Consider the following 18066-nt stretch of genomic DNA (forward strand, 5'->3'; position numbering starts at 1 on the left):
ATTTTTAAAACCAGCACCGGACTGAAATCTAGCTGACTAGCTTGGGGTGTTAATGCTTTGGCCGGGAAAACCCAGTGTAAGGGTCCCCCGGCTGTGTCATTACACCCGGGCTAGTTTGAGTCCAGTGCTGGTTTTAAAAATAAGGGGAACCCCACTCCATTTTTTCCCCAATTTTTAAAACCAGGACCGGCTCTGGGAGCCCGGTGCTGTTTCCGAAAATACGGGGGAACCCTACACGTTTTTCTCCCCGTATTTTTAAAACCAGGACTGGCTTAGGAGCCTGGGGCTGGTTATGCTTTGGGGAGGGGGGGGGGGGCACATCATTTAAAAAAAAAAAAAGTAACCATTTTTTGAAACCCAAAAGACAGACATGGATCACACTGATCTGTGTATGTTTCTGCTAGACACGTTGCTCAGGAGGGGATCTATTTGTAAGTTCTATTTTTACATCATGTTTGGTTTTATTACACCTGTGATTCTAATCATGATTTTTGGTAAATTCCCGTGTTGTATTCCTGTCTAGGGAAAGTACTGCTGTGTTTAGATAATGGTGTATTCATTTCTAGTTGTATTTTCGGGTGTATTTTAACTTCAAAATCAGCCGTGATCACCTCTAAAGAAGCAGAAAATACCCCCTTTTTTTCATAGTAAATTCCCATGTTTGGAAAAATGGCAATTTACCCCCGCAATCTTGGACCAACACAATTCTTAGTAAATTTACCCCTACATCTGCAAATCAAAATGCATCTGTGTCACTCTGATTTGCTGAAATGCTGCCTGTCAGGGAATATTTACTTCTTGGGTCACCTAACAAAGACCCAGCTGGGGATGGCTGCAATGGGTCTGGTAGTGGGGACCCTCTCCAGTGGGGGAAGGTTCTGGACATTGTCCTTTGGCGGGGGTGTTGGCCAGGTGTGTATTAAGTGAGGAAGAGGCCTGTGTGCAGCCTCTGTTTGGACCCCCTCCTCTCTAGCCAGTGGCACAAGTGAGTAGATTCTGGCACTGTGCCAGTCTATTGCACATGTCCAGGTCTCTGGGAAAATGTCACTGCAGCCGCCGGAACTACAGAGCAGTTAATATTAAAGAGCATAGGTGCAGGGTGTGCAGTGTGGGCCCCAGGGGCGTAGAGAGCTGCCACGGGCCCGGGTACTGATTGAGGGCAGGACCAGATACTTGGGAGGCGTGGCCATGTCTCCATAAAAGTAAAAGATAAAGGGGGCGCTGATGGCCAAACAGGGGGGCACTGGCGGTTGCATAGGTGGGCAATGTCCCCCTTAGCAGCCGACACCGGCCCCTCCAACAAGCCCGGGGGCAAAGTAATTAATACCCGCTCTCCCCCTCTCTGCACCCCTAGTGGGCTCCCCAGGGTATCTATTGCTGGTGGCAGGTTTATGTCCTGGCAACCAGGGAGAGCTGTGAGGGGAGGAGGGAGGCAGGGCGCAACTGCTTAGACAGACAATAGCAGCATTACAGTGTATAATAGATGTCAAAGGAAGACTGTATTCCTCTTTAAGGGGTCTATTCATCAACACTAAAATAACGTTTTTAAGGACATTTTCCTTAATTAACGTTATTTTAGTATTCATGAAGATACTTAGCACAGGAGATATCATTGATATCTCCTTGCTAAGTCCCCCTGCATTAATTTCCACACTCCCCATACATTAGTATGGGCATATGGAAATTATGGTATTCATCAAATTCCGAAAATTATGTATTTTTGGAATTTGATGGAGTTACTATCCGACACTGTGAGGTGGCGAATAGCAGGTGACACTTACCTGCTTCCAGCTGGTGAGGTCCCCCGGCGTCTCCCTCCGGCGCTCTGGTCCGCCCTCTGGCTCCTGGGGCTGTGCAGACACATGTTCTCCCAGCAGAACACAATAAAGTTTAGAAAAAAAAAATGTTTTTTTTTTCTTTCTTTATAAACTGTACTGTGGGCTGCTGGGAGAACACGGAGCCGGAGGCGCTGCAGCGGGCAGGTAAGTGCGGGGATGGGGGGGACACAAACTTACCGCTGCGCATACGCTGGCTTTACGAATGTAACAGCGCATGCGCAGAACGGATTCCAGCTGCAGTAAGTTAGTGTAGACAGGGATAACTATCTATTTCCCGAAAAGCTGTCATCGCAAAAATGACAGCTTTTCGGAATAGATAGTTATGGGGAGGAGGAATGATGAATTCCTCCGGTAATTAGGTAGAACTCCATGCGAGTTCTAAACCTAATTACTTCAAGAGAGTTTTAAGGTATGATGAATAGGCCCCTAAATATCTAACTTCTATGTTCATTTGTGAAATGAATGTTACTTGTCTTAAGGAGGTGCTTCAATTCCTATAAATAAGACAACATTCCTAGTTGCCACCACTTGTCTTTTATTTTATACATAAAAAAATTGCACAGTAGAACCTATATCATTGACTTGAAAAATAGTTTTATGCTCCAGATCACACTTCTGTCATAGTCGCTGAGAGCAACCTCGAGCCCTGATGTGGCAACATCTCGGAGTTTGCTCTAACGCTGGGTACACATTGGACGATGTGTACCCAGCACGACATCGTTCGAGACGAACCTGGCGGGGGCCATCACAAGTGACATCCTGAGATCTTTCTGCATGTAAAAAAGATCTGAGGATGCGACGGACGATCTGCGGGAGTACGCATCGGCATCATGATAGTGCGTAACCACTGGACAATTTGTTGTTCCGATGCATCGAAATCAGACAAATCATTCAAAATATCATCTAGTGTAGGCTGCAAGCTTTAAGCAAAGTGCCAGTGTTGCACAGCAGCATAGGTGCTGTGATGGTGTTTCCTCCCTGGCAGCTGAAGCTGGATAATGCATGTACAGTCTAGGAAGACATTGGTCCTCTCATTCACTTTTGCTTGCCCACATTCCGCTCAGAGAGGTTCAAAGCCAAGTCCACTGCCACCAGCCATCACTAGGGAACACCCAGGGTTTGGTTACTTTGTACATGTTGCTCCCCTTGCCTGCGGTAATGTAATGGTGCAGGCTGGAGAATAACCAGTAAAGTCCTTCTCCAGGGTCTAAGTTAGGAGCAGTAGCGGCTCAAGGCACGGGCTAGCAGGGCCATCGTCCAGAGCCAGGGGCGTATCTATAATGGGTGCAGGGTGTGCAGGGAACACGGGCACCTGGGTCCAGGGGGCCCCCGCACGGTACACCCTACACCCATAATATTACTTACCTCTCTGGAGTCCCACGTCGGCACGGGGGTCCGATGCTGTAAAACGACTAGAAAATGGCCGCGGCGGCCATTTTCCCGTCGTTTGCGCATGTGCAGTACAGGGTAAATGGCCGCCACGGCCATTTTCCCGGTGACCTGTGCATACATTTTAGACTCTGGGCACACTCTAGTGCCCAGAGTCTATAACTCCGGCGCTGGCCGCACACAGCTCAGTGCGCTGCCGGCCGCCGGGCGGAGAGGAGGGGGCCCATGTCGGAGACTGCACACGGGCCCCCTCCTCTCTAGAAACGCCCCTGTCCAGAGTGCCATAGACTGAAGGGCATAGCCCTGCCTGTCTGAACATTATTTTGGAGGCGCTCACCATTACCTGGCTCCGGAAAAATCTGCCCTCCACCATTCCGCTGGCGTTATTGGTATACGCTCAGGGGAAGGGAACAAGGGGCGACAGTGCAGCACAGGACGGTGCTGAGGAACCTGAGAAACCTAACACTGGCCCTGGTTAGGAGCAGTGCAATATTGAATGATAACACTAATTATTATTACCAATCATTCTACTCCATTTTTATGAATAAGGGGTATATTTACTAAAGTGCTGGTTTTTAGATGTGGAGATGTTGCCCATAGCAACCAATCATTATTGTTTACTCCTATTCAACCATGGTCATAATTAGGGATGTGCGCCGGACCATTTTTGCCGGATTTGGATTTGGTTCTAATTCGTCGTCTGGCTTTGGATTTGGATTTGCCAAACTGCGGTGACTGGCTTTGGATTTGGATTTGCATTTTTTGCCAAAATTCGCAAAAAATCTAAAATGACATAAATTGGGCTTTTTTTTTCTTCCTAGAGTTTTATTTACCTCAATAGCATTAATTTCCAGTCATTTACATACAATTTAGACCACCTCACAGCTTAAATTATTGTTTTCACCATTATTGGCCAAGGGTTGCAGTGAGCTGACTGGTTACCAAGCGTCAAAGCAGCGGCGCAGTGGCACAGACACCACAAAGTCACGGTGCTTGTATACACAGAGGGCTAAGGCCCACAGAGTCACTGGGCTTGTATACAGTGGGCTAAACCCAGTCACGGATATTGTATAATACACACAGTGGGCTAAGTCCAGTCACGGAGCCTGTATAATACACACAGTGGGCTAAGTCCAGTCGCGGATCTTGTATAATACACACAGTGGGCTAAGTCCAGTCACGGATCTTGTATAATACACACAGTGGGCTAAGTCCAGTCACGGATCTTGTATAATACACACAGTGGGCTAAGTCCAGTCACGGGTCTTGTATAATATAAAAACACACAGTGGGCTATGTCCAGTCACGGAGCTTGTATAATACACTCAGTGGGCTAAGTCCAGTCACGGAGCTTGCATAATACACACAGTTGGCTAAGTCCAGTCACGGAGCTTGTATAATACACACACAGTGGGCTAAGCCCAGTCACGGAGCACACAGTGGCAAGAACTACTCTCTCTAGCTGTAATCTAACTCTAGTCTCACTTTTCCCCTCTCTATCACTAACTGACTAAGCGTGACTGTTCCGTCTGATACAGTCACGTGAAATGGCGCCAACAGCCGGGCGCCGCGCCTTTTATATAGGCCGAACGTCATCCGGCTCTCGCGAGAATCCGACGCCGGCTGGGTGACGTTCGGCCTCGAGGTGGAATCCGAGTCAGGCGGGAACTTGCGTTCGGGTGGACTCGGATTCCACCTGTTCGGAGCGGTTCGGATTCATCAGAATCCGAACCGCTCATCACTAGTCATAATAATGCCCCCTTCAGCAATGCCCCTATAGTAATGCCCCCATAGTAATACCCCCTGCAGCAGTGCCCCTATAGTAATGCCCCCTTCTGCAGTGCCCCTATAGTAATACCCCCATAGTAATATACCCCCTGCAGCAGTGCCCCTATAGTAATGCCTCCTTCAGCAGTGCCCCTATAGTAATGCCCCCATAGCAATACCCCCTGCAGCAGTGCCCCTATAGTAATGCCCCTTCAGCATTGCCCCATAGTAATGCCCCTTCAGCAGTGTCCCTATAGTAATGCCCCCTTCTGCAGTGCCCCTATAGTAATACCCCCATAGTAATATACCCCCTGCAGCAGTGCCCCATAGTAATGCCCCCTTCAGCAGTGCCCCTATAGTAATACCCCTGCAGCAGTGCCCCTATAGTAATGCCCCTTCAGCATTGCCCCTATAGTAATGCCCCCTTCAGCATTGCCCCTATAGTAATGCCCCCTTCAGCATTGCCCCTATAGTAATGCCCCCTTCAGCAGTGCCCCTATAGTAATGCCCCCTTCAGCAGTGCCCCTATGGTAATGACCCATTAGGTAATGTCCCCTGTAGTGTCGCTTACACAGGAAAAAACAAACAAACAATACTTACCTTAAACCCTGCTCCTGCGTCCGCCGCCGTCCAGTCTGCCTGGCTGCTCCTCGGAACTATGGGAGAGACGTCATCTTACAGTACTTATCTTTTCATTTACAACAGCACTTAATAATTGGTTGCTGACACCCTGCTGCTTATTTGAGTGTTATGCAGCAATGTTTATAAATCATGTACTTGTCCTGCATGGTTTGTACTGTTAATAACTGTTTTACTTGTGTGCTCCTTTGTTTATGTACTTTGTAAGGCGCAGCGGAACCCTTGTGGCGCCATATAAATAAAGCATACTTGCTGACATTTGGCTTCTCCTCCCTGGGAGAAGCCCGGGGATGAGAAGCAGGTGGGAGGTGTTTGGGGTGGAGCAGGATGGTTTGTGTAATTAAGCCCCGCTCCTCATGGTAATTTGCCGCAAACTTCATATATTTAAATAAGGGGCGGGGCCAAATTCTCATTGAATCACGTCATTAGGTCACGCCTCTTACTCGCGGACTTGACGGTCCGCAAGAAAATTATCCTTATTCTGCCCACTTCACTAGGAAGTCGGCAGAATGCGGGAGAGGTGCCTACACTTCCGGGGGTGCGGGGGGTTGTTATTATAATAATAATAATAATAATCAGATTTTAGCTACTATCTTCTAGAAGGTCCTAGATATATGATAAGTAGACTCTGATTGGCTGCTATGGGCAACATCACACTTGTTTATTTCCAGTATGAATACAACAAGATAGCTGATTTCCAGTGATCATATAAACCTAAAGGCTTGTGCTTCAGTATGAAGTTGGTTTCCATATTGCCTTCTCATTCTTCAGAGCAGGAAAAGTGACAATGTGGTTTATGGAAGAGATGAATGTCTGAAAATAGTTGCACTTCCCCCTATACCAAGAGTCTCCTAAGGGACAGCTATACTCCTCCACAATAACACTTTCAGAAAGTAACCTGTTTTCGGTTAAAAATAGAAATAACCACAGTTATATATTTGGCTCCTGTTACTGTGTTCTCTATATCATTAAAAAAGAGGCATTCTCTCATCTTGGTGATTATTGTCTTATGCAACTAAGCAAATGAAAAGTGTATTTTAATTGAAGCTGTTTCTTTTTTTTCCATCTTGTGATTTGTGTTTTGTCAATAATGTAAAATAATTCGGTATCTTGTGTAGGCTTTATAGGGCAGCTCCATTACAAATGGTTGTCTAATTAAAATCTGCTAGGTGCTGCATTCTGCAGGAATAACTGATACTCGAAAGGTGACTTCTGCCTGAAATTGACTGTTGAACTGTGAGAAACACACTGTCGCTGCTGTTATTTTACATATATGTTGTGAAACTTCCCCAGCATCACCTGTAACCCTGAAACTGTATGCTGCGATGATTCTTCACTGGTTACTGAAGATTACTTAAGGAAAATCACTTACAAGGTCATGACTAGCCAGATTATGTATAGGTGTATCTATAATGGGTGCAGGGTGCACTTATTCACAATACTTACATCACCATCTGCACTAGAAATCACTGTGGAAATGGGGTTCCCAACTATAGATACACAGTAAAAAGGTCAGCAATGTCTAGATAGACACCAGATGTTAGACAGTCAATAGGTCGACTGAGACAAAAGATCGACAGGGATAAAAGGTTGACACACTAAAAGTCCTCGCGTAAGAAGGTGGACAGGTACAAATGGTCGACAGGGTCAGAAGGTTGACACATAAATGGTCGACACTTGATTCTTTTTTTTCTAGGGCTAGGGTTAGGTTTAAGGTTAGGATTAGGCACTTACCCAGACGGTTAGGGTTAAGCACCAGGAGGGAAGGTTTGGGTTAGGCACTTACCGGAGTGTTAGGGTTAGGCGCTAAAAGGGACGGTTAGGTTCAGGCACCTACCCCAACGGTGAAGGTTAGGCACCAGGAGGGAGGGTTAGGGTAAAGATTAGGGCTAGAAAACAAAAAAAATCATGTTTCGACCATTTTTGCATCGACCTTTTGTCCCTGTCATTCTTTTGTCCCAGTCGACCTATTGACTGTCTAACAGCTGGTGTCTATCTAGACACTGTCGACCTTTTTACTGTCTATCTGTCAATCCACACCTGTGGAAATGGCGTCCGCACCATTTTCCTGAAGATCTGCAAATGCGCAGTACAGAAAACACTGGGAAAATGGTGCGAGCCCCAGATAATATTTACCTATTAGACATATATTGTAATGTGAAATGTAATGTCATTACGGCACAGTCTAGTTTCCAGTGATATGACCAATGTTCTGATTGTTGGAATATAATGGGATGATGGCAACTTCTTTTGCGTGAGGACGTGCATTTTTATTTTGATGGGGGGAGGGGTGGGCAGGTGATATCCCGTCAAAATAAGTCCATTTTGGAAAAGAGCACAAATAAGTGTTTCCACTTTCAAATGTTCACATTTCCTTGTCTCTACAAGTATGTTTTCTGGTTTTCCAGGAAAAGTTCCCTGCAAATAATTTTTATTAAAATGCTGTGGTAATTACATAACAGGAGAGTTAACAAAATAACTACAGTAAAAAACATAATAATAAAAAAAAACGGAAAAGATAGATCTATCCGACCAGGAAAAACAAATTCAAAGGTAGAAACTAGAGCTGAGCGGGTTCGAATCTCAGACATCCAAACCCACCCGAACTTAGAGATCTGGGGCGAGAACCAAACATGCGTTCGGTTCCCCCGCCTACCCCGGATCTCAAACTGAGGCAAAAGCTCAGAGACGGAATCTCGCGGCTCGCAAGCTTTCGTCTCTGCTTTATAACTAGGAGCCCGCGTTGGCGCCATTTCACTCTGACTGTGGAGAGTGTGCAGGGAGGGTGGGTAGTGTAGGGCTGGTGCTGTCTTCTGTGTCCATCTGGGCTGGTGGTGTCTGCTGTGTCCATCTGGGCTGGTTTTGCAAAACCAGATCCAGATCCAACACACGAAGGAGATACAGATCCAAAACCGAAAAAAAAAAAAAAACACGGGGGTCGGCGCACATTCCTAGTAGAAACACTATACCTGAACATTGCCAGATTTCCCTGTAAACAGGTCGCTGCAAGTCAGAAAAACCGTGGAAAAAACCTGCAAAAAAATCCAAAAGTGAAAACACTTCTGCAAACCAGGAAAAATGGGACAAAAACTGCAAAAGTGGAAATACTGACGTAGAGGCCGATGCAATTTGAAATAAAGTTTATTTTAAAAAGAGGAGAGTGACAGTTGTAGCCGTTGAGACAGGAGAGCTGAGAGCGCCAAAAAGCAGCTGAGAGAGAGACATATAAGACTGGAGAGAGTAAGCAGCACAGAGTGACGCAGCGACGGGATAGAAACAGGAGCAACTGCACAGTGTCAAATCGCTGACACCCTCAGCCAATAGGGATCATAGCAAGTGTCTGAGACGACAGAGTTTATAGACCTTATACCATGCTTACCGACTTTCCTACTATCCTCTCCGGGAGTCGCCTGCAGAGGAGACGCTGCTGTCAGTTTCGGGAAGCCCGCGATTTGTGGGTCTGCAAGGACGGTGGTCAGCTGGTTTCCCATCTTGCACTGTGACCCGGTCGGCTGTTGCATAGAACAGGTGACCGGGTCACAGTGCAGGATAGGAGACCAGCTGATCGGAGCCACGGAGGACATCACAGGAGCACCGATGACCTGACCGGAGGTAAGTGAAATTAACAAGGGGTCATGGGGGGGGGGTGTTACATTTGCAGCAGCAGCCGGTCGGCACATGCGCGGCACTTTGTCACTCTATTTTTTCCGAAAAATACAGTGAGAAGGCTGTGGAGGGGATTCGCAGGGACAGAGCTTTATCGTAAGCTCTTTCCCTGATAGGGATTTTTAATAAATCCCTGTGATATTAATATCACACTGCAACCGCATTTTAAATGCGGATTGTAGTAAATAGAGCCCTAAGTTATGATACATCCTCACCCCCCGGGGTGAGATAAATTTATATTGAAACCAGCTCCAATATAGGGCATTATTTTATATTGTTAATTGAGTATCCAATGTAATAAGCTAAACCTGAGTTTTCCATATGTGTGATGACCTTAAATGCACATAGTGTCTATGATTGTATTAGATTGTGTGTTTAAGTAGCATGAACCCATTATTTCCCCTCTCTCCATTAACCAATTCTTATTCTGGGTCATGGAAAAAACCATGTTATTTATTATTTCATGTAAAACCCCATATTTCTTTCTTTGGGCGGTATTCAATTGTTTTGCCCCTTTATGCGCCTGACAGGTGACTCCTGTTGGGCGTGATCAGCTACCAGCGCGCCATTTCAGCTCGCAGCCCTAGGGATGTGTGAGCTGAAATGGGCGAAAAGTGTCCTGTTTTGGCGCCCAAACAGCACTTTTCACGATCGCGCCCAGCACTTTGGTCTGGGGGTAGCCATTTTATGCAGCTAAACCCGACCACTTTGGATGTGATCAGCGTGAAAAACAGCAACAATTGAATAGCGACCCGCGATCTCCCGTCACTTTAGACGGGAGATCGGGCGCGCTATAACAATTGAATACCGCCCTTCGTGTCTGTCTGGGGAAGTCTTGCCTCTCTGCCAGTGAGTGGTTTGGAATCAATTTGAAATTTGTGAATTATATGGCAGAAATTCATTTGTTACTTGAAAATTTTAATTAATTAAATGTAAAATGGAATATAAAATACATGGTCATATTTTAACTTTTTTTCCTGTTATGTTTAAATATGACTTCAGTCTTATGGATATGTCTTGTGTTAAAGTCATAGAAATCCTTGCACCAATTAAAGCAGCCAATCAAGTGACTACTTTGTGCCTAAAGCCTCTGTGATGTCACCACTTTCTGTTCAATTGGTAACCTGAATTTGCGTTAAACCTGCAAAATCACTATTTCTGCTAAATTGGTGGCAAATGACTGAAATCTGGCAGATAGTCACCTTCAATATCTTAATAGTTAGTTGTATTTATATTTTGTCGTAGTGTTGTACAGCAGATTTTATATACACGGTTGTCTTGTTGTATTTCTCTCATTAGGGCATACATGCCTACTTTTGAAAAAGCTTTTCAGGGGGATTGAGAAGAACCACCTATGAGCGCACGTTAAAGTGGACGTGTACAGCTACTTCTGAGAGGCGTGTCATAGAATTGACATCAATCCAAATGTAAACACGTTCCAAAGCAGTTAGTAAGATCTACTTGTTGATGAAAACACACTGATACTTTTCAGAAAATGCATGTAGCCATAGAGATCATTGGCCCTCATTCAGAGCCGTACGCTCTGAGCAGAGCGCACGCTCTGAATGAGGGCCGGGCTCCATTTTCATGGAGCGTCCTCCTGGACGCTCGTATAGCTGTGGGTCACCACCCACAGGCTATACGAGCGTGCATTGTGATGGCCGCGATGGTCGAGACCATTGCGACCATCGAAATTGCGAGCCGGAGCCTGCGGTTGAGGTTTTCAACCGCAAGCTCCGGAGTGATTTTGGCTCTATCAGAGCCAAAATCACTCCCACTGACATCACTAGTGATGTCAGTGGGCCGGCTTCTGACGGGAGGCGTTCCCGTGGGAACGCCCCCGTCAGGGAGGCACGCCCCCGGCACGCCCACCAAAGGGGGCGTGCTGTCAATCAACATTGACAGCACGCCCCCTTTGATCGGACACAACGAGCGAAGGACTTTCCTTCGCTCGTCGCGTCTGGCGCATGCGCACGACGGAGCTCCCTCCGTCGTGCGCATGCTCAGTCCATAACATCGACCCACTTGCGAGCGGACAGCCGCTCGCGAGTGGGTCTGAATCAGGCCCTTTGTGTCTTATAACCAATGCAGGGAAATTTATACTAATGATCCCATTTAAATGTATACAGTATATCTCTGTTATATAACAGCATCATAACGCGGGTAAGGTGCAATCAGGGAGATTACTAGACTCTTCAGGGAGTCAGGGAGATTGTGACTATTTCAGGGAGTCTCCCTGACAATCAGGGAGAGCTGGCAAGTATGCATTAGGGACCATGGCCCTGATTCAGACCCGGACGCAAGTGGCCGTTCGTACGTTCGGCGTACGTGCCGAAATATGTTAATTTAAGTGCTCGCACGTAATTTCAAACGCAGCTAAACTTCCTCCCCAAAGTTTCCCGACCCCTCCTCTAGCTAACGAGCGAGCCAAATAGCAAGCGTACATCCCCAATGTGGCTTGCAGGGAAGGCACGCACAAGTACAAACCGGAAGTGGGCCTGTCAGATTCCGATTACCTGCTCGTTCATTCTGCCTACCTCCTTCAATCGTATCATGCCAATCAATATATCAATTAGCTTAATTGCTCTTCACATGTGTTAGTTTTTTTTTTTTTGTTTTTCAATAAACTTTACTCTTGTCCGTGTTTGTGTTTACCCGCAGAATACGTACGGTTTAACCAATGGTTTTCTTTTGCCAAAATACATGTTTGAGCCAATTATCCATTTGTTTTCCATGTTTTTACCCACGCATATTTTACTGGGTTCATTTCTTTATTTAAATTTGCTTACGCATGTCACTGCATCAAGCCTATCATAACTCACAATAGATTTTTTGGCCTGTCGAACACATGACTCATACACTAACCAATAGAATTTGTCCTGTTCATTTCCCAACTACATTAGCCAATCAAAATTATTTTCTGGTCTTTATTAAAACTGTTTTTTTAAAAATATACCATTGCCATCACGAGAGCCTCTGCATTCACCAAGCGAGAGCTTCTGGTTCTTACAGAGGTGATGGACAGGCGTATCACCAGCCAGCCTCCCCCCATTAGCAATCGGGAGAAACGTGCCTCCGATGCAGAGGTTCGCGGCCGCCTGCGTTCCTTCGGCTCACGCCGACAGATCGGCCAGCTGGAGCGCAGGTGGTCCGACCTTCAACGGCGGACGCCCCGCTTGCTGGCATGTTTTCGCATGCGTATAGCGGAAAGTAAGTTATGTTTTTTTGGGTTTTCCTGTTTATCTTTGTGGCCCTATCTGCGTGTGCATGTTTTCTTGTTTGGCCTGTTTATTATTTGCACTCATATCTGCGTGTGCATGTTTTCTTGTTTGGCCTGTTTAATATTTGCACTCATATCTGCGTGTGCATGTTTTCTTGTTTGGCCTGTTTCTTGTTTTCACTCATATCTGCGTGTGCATGTTTTCCTTTTTTTTGGTTAAACAATTAGCGTTGAGCAAGGTGATGTTCTAAACTAACCTCAATTTGTTTCCCATCATTTAGGGGCCGAGCGAAGACTACGACGTCATCGCCGCCAAAGACGTCGCTCTCGTCCCCTCTCCCCAACCCCCAGCCAAACCTCCTCTCCCCAAAATTCACAAAATTCCCCCTCCACCCCAGCCTGCCCAGACCCTGTCGCCCATCCCTCTTGGCAATTTCCCCTCCATCCCAATTCCCCCTCCCCTCAACCCACCCCTCTCTTGACCACCCCATCTCCCGAGTCAGTTATAACCCCTCCCACCTCCTTGGGAAATGTGACCACCTCCGAGGAGGACGATGGCGTGGTTTCGGGGCCAGCCGTCATTCACAACGGTATTTTTCCCTTTTATCCTTTTTTGGTAAGGAAAATGTGTTGATGTAATCCTTTGTCTGTGCCTTTTCCTTTTTTTATTATTTTTAAAGGTTGGTTATATATCTGTTTGTATTTACATTTCACAGCTGATTTCCCCATACACATATCCCACATGTCAAGACAGTCAAACTTGTATCTCTGGTTTACGGTTGCTATTTTTTTAAGGTTTTTTGTTTTTACATTTTTTTATTGTTCAAGGTTTTTTTTTTAATGTGGTTTTTGCAACACTATTGTCACTTTTTGCTAAGTCTATTTTGCTTGAGTATTTTTTTAGATTCATAAATTATGGATTCATTTTAGTAAGCACCACAATTTTCTAACCCACAGAGGACCAGAGGCGTTTGGCGGACCTAGCCGGGTGTGTCCAACTGATGTGGGGGCACGTGATCGGCCTGCTGGTGGTCCTGGATAGGATGGCGGGGATCCTGCTGCCCTAATTTTTTTTTTTTCCACCAAATTATTTTTCTACAATAAAAAGTTACATTTTGAATACAGTCTCATTCCTTGTCTGAAAATCTTAGATTGTTTAAACTTACATAAGTAGACTCTTGCAGCAAGTATTTGAAACTAATGTCACTAAGATTGTGTTATGATGTTTTTTTAAAGCAGGCACATGAAACACCTAACACTAACAATAGGTTTGGAGAGTTACCAGATGTTTTTTTGGTTTTTTCTTTTATTTACATGTAAACATTTTTAGGTAAACCTGCTTAGGCCGAGATTCAAAAGCATACTGATTCTACATAATTCCTTTTGGTGTTGGTTTTTACCCACAAAGCATAGTTAAATAATGAGCAAATTGACACATTACAGGATTAGCCATTAAGCAACTTTTCCTTGGGTGAACCTGCTTACACTTGCTTGTAATGTCGAAAAGAATTGTTTTGATTCAAATAACCAAAAATTTATTCACCACAAAATAAAAACACAAAGTGTTGGGTCACAAACAATACACACAGTGATAACAAATTGTAAAAACCAGCAAACACCATAATAAAAAATAAGCTAAAAATCAAGAACTGGTTGACGAATGAGCATGCCAACATGATTCCACAAATGTTGCGTTTCAAAATTGGGTCCAGAATATATATCCAATGTGGCCCCATGAAGTCATTTTTTGGGAGCAGGAAGTAGTCATCGTTTCATTCCAAAATATTATGAAATAAAACACAAGATGGGAAATAAAAAAATGATTAATTTGATGTTAAAAAAATTTCCTTTCGACATTGTGTCAAATAACTTATTTTGTGCCAATAATTACCTAAAGAATCTGGCCACCACATCATCGCGTATGGCCCCCCCACATACTGACCTCCGACCAACCTCGGGGGGCCATCCTCAGGCAAGGCATCCTCTGGCTGCATTGGGACACCACTCCTTATGGCGATGTTGTGAAATATCCCACACAGAACCACAATTTTCGAAACCATTTCCGGCAAATACATGAGTTCATCACCAGAGCGGTGGAGGCATCTGAATCGGCCTTTTAAAAGGCCGATACAGCGCTCCACCACTTGCCTGGTGGCTGTAAGTGCGGAATTAAAATCACTTTGTGGGCCTGGTGTGGGAGCCAAATAAGGAGTGAGCAGCCAGGGCGTGCAAGGGTAGCCACTGTCTCCTGTGAAAAAGAAGTGACAACATCAGGAACACTGTGTATCAAGCTTTGCATTGGTATCTACTAAAGGTCTCCACTTACCCAGAAGCCACGCATCACCAGCTTGTAGGTTGTTTAATTTTTGCCATATCCCTGATTGCCGGATGACGAATTAGTCATGTGCACTCCCGGGTAATTTTGCATTCAGGGACAGGATCTGGAGGGAGGCATCACATACCACCATTACATTCAGTGAGTGATAGTGTTTTCAGTTCCTAAAAATGCCCTCCAGCCGTGCTGGAGGCTGAAGTGGTATGTGAGTACCATCCACAACCCCTATGATGTGTGGGAAGCCAGCTATTTGGTAAAAATTGGCCTTGGCCACACTAAGGGAACCCATATCCAAAGGCATTTTAATAAAATGATGGAGGTGCTTGAAAAGGGCCTCCATCACTGCCCTCAGGATCCTTGAAAAGGAGGATTGGTAGATTCCCGCAACTATTCCCACCGTGGTTTGAAAGGATCCTGAGGCACAGAAATGTAACACTGCCATAAATTGCATAAGTGGTGGTATTGCTGTAGGACTGTCAATTTGCCGCTCAAGATCACTCTCTATTAATGAGAGAGTGTCTATGATGATTTGGGGCGGAAGACGGTAGCGCCTTAACACCTCATCATCGGGCATTCCAAAAAGGGTGACATGTGTTCTATATATCTGGGGCCTTGCATGCCTATGATGCCTACGCCTGGGACGAGATTGAGGTTGGTCGGCTTCCAGGAGCATGGCCACAACAATCCGACCAAGATCAACCTGAAATGGCAAGAATTTAAGTTAAGGTTTGTTTCCCCCAAAAAAGACCAAAAAATACTTATCTTTACGATACAATCCAAACATGCCGGGGTATTGTCATGATTTCCCAAACCTAAAATTCAACAGACCAGAACAAGGACAAAATTTGTGTTGCCCATTTTGGAAGCTTAAATTTGTAAAAGACAAAACATAAAAGGGGATAAACACAAATTTCTACAAAGAGCAAACTGACATTGCGCCGACTTCCACAATTTGGGCCCCAAACAACAACCCAGATTGTGAACGGTAAATATCTCCCAATTTAACTAGAGAAATCAAGCTGACAAAAATGCGCTAATTAGTTCGCAATTTAACTAGAGAAATCAAGCTGACAAAAATGCGCTAATTAGTTTGCACATTTATGATCCACAAAAACACAGAAAAAAACAGTAATGTCCACAAAAGATGCGTAAAAAAAGTAATGAACATTTAACAAACAAGTGAAAATCCAAACTTACCAATACAGGATATAGAAATCACAGAACAAAAAGGTCAAAAGAAACCTACAAAAGGAGAAAATAAATTAATTTTTGGTACCCAAAAAACAAAAAAGGATAGCCAAATTTTACAAAAGGAAGACGGTAAAAAACTTACCAAAAAAATACACCACAACTAAAAGAACCACACCAAAAAAGCGAACGGAAACTTAAACCCAAAAAAACCCGCACAGAACAAATCACCAAACACCGTCACATACAACTCCCACCAACAATCCACTCCGACCAACGTAACCTCCAACAAACAACACCCGCCACCTAGACTCGAGTCGGCCAAAGCCATAAATAGTGTTTCTTTTCCCGCTCAAATTAAGGACGGATCATAGGAACGCACAATCAATGATGCGGATGAATAGTAAGGACGCATGTATAAATACATCACGACCAAAAAAAAACGGTCTGGTGTATTTCTTGTTTTGTCATGAAAAATGGCTACAGACCAGCCAAACAATGGCCAAGAAGCAGCCAGTAAGTATTTCTGGCATTTCTAATCAAGGATTATTTAGAGCCAAAATATAGTGAAAGTTGGCCAGCTAAAATGTAACAATTTTATTGTAAATAGGTGTTGAGGATGACATGGAAGAGGCTGCTGGGCCCAGTATTCCGGGCAAAGCTGGGAAAAAGAAAAGGCAGCCACAATTCACAGGAAAGGAGATGGAGGTTTTGGTTCAGAAGTGTATGGACATCCTGCCACAGGCAGACAGGAATATGGGTGCAAGCCAGAAGTGGAGAATGTGGGAGGAGATAGCCAGTGCTGTCAATAGGGTGGGTGATTATGTCCGTCTAGCCCGGGATGTCAAACGGCGGTAAGTAAAAACTTGACCACCCAAAAAAAACAGGGTCAAATAATGCAGGAATAATGTCTACTTTTTCACCCACAGATGGCAAGACTTCAAATATTGCCTGAAGCAAAAAATGGCTGACAGGGCTAGGCATGCAAGGGGGACAGGTGGGGGTCCCACCCCTGTGTCATTGGAGTTTAATGATTTGGAAGAGCTGGCACAGGGGTGTGTGCAGGATGTGGAGGTGTTTGGCGTGTCCAACATGGATACGGACATGCCAGACTTTGCGGCTCCTCATGTTGTCCCAGGTAAATGTTGTGATGTAACCAACTCTGAAATGTTATTGTGACAATATGTAGATTGTAATGTTCCTCTTTTCTCTTTTTTCTCACAGAGACACAGGTGGATGAGTCTGCTCCAGAGGGGAGCCTTGGCCGCAGAATTTCTGCTGGCTCTGCAGGGGAGGAACCAGTACATCCGGCTGAGGACCCTGCAGAAGCCAGTCCTGGGCAATCCCCCTCGCATGCAGTGGCACTCCTCACATAACTCAATTTTAAATCGGATTCCCATACGGAGATTCTGCAGAGGATGGACGCCAGTCTGCTACGGGTGGCTGAGGCCCTGGTGCAAAATGCTGCGGCCAACGTGACCATTGGTCAGGCCCTGGTTGAAAATACCAGGGCCAACATCCGAATCGCCAATACCCTGGAGCAGCTCGTTCGCCAGCACATGGTTCCTGCCGGAACATCAGGATCCTCCACCTCTGGCACAACAACAGCCATTCCTCCAAATGTACCTAGCCCTGTGCCTAGTCCAGAGGCCACAACATCTGCCTCTGGACAGGCCAGCCAGAGGACATCCTGAAGCCGGTCTGCCGCCCACCCTACCCCAGCCAAACGGGGAAAGAAACGATGACAGCACATTTCTACTTTGCCCACACTCCTTCTGTGCTTGCCCCATATTCCTTTCTGGCCAAAACTTCCCTCTCCTTTCTTGTGAATTGTTTTTTTTATTTTTGTATTTTTTGTACCAAAAATATCATTTAAAAAAGACAAATGTACCAAAGATTAGTGGGTAACAATGACCCCAAAATTGTACGTGAAAATGCACATGATTTGTTCTCAACTGTATTGTGTATTAATTTCAAATTGGTTTCTAGTTAATCCTGTCCCACAAGGAAAAAACGAAATCTTA

The sequence above is a fragment of the Taudactylus pleione genome, unplaced genomic scaffold (genome assembly GCF_031769625.1).
Source record: "Taudactylus pleione unplaced genomic scaffold, aTauple2 ptg000329l, whole genome shotgun sequence".
NCBI classification, from domain to species: domain Eukaryota; kingdom Metazoa; phylum Chordata; class Amphibia; order Anura; family Myobatrachidae; genus Taudactylus; species Taudactylus pleione.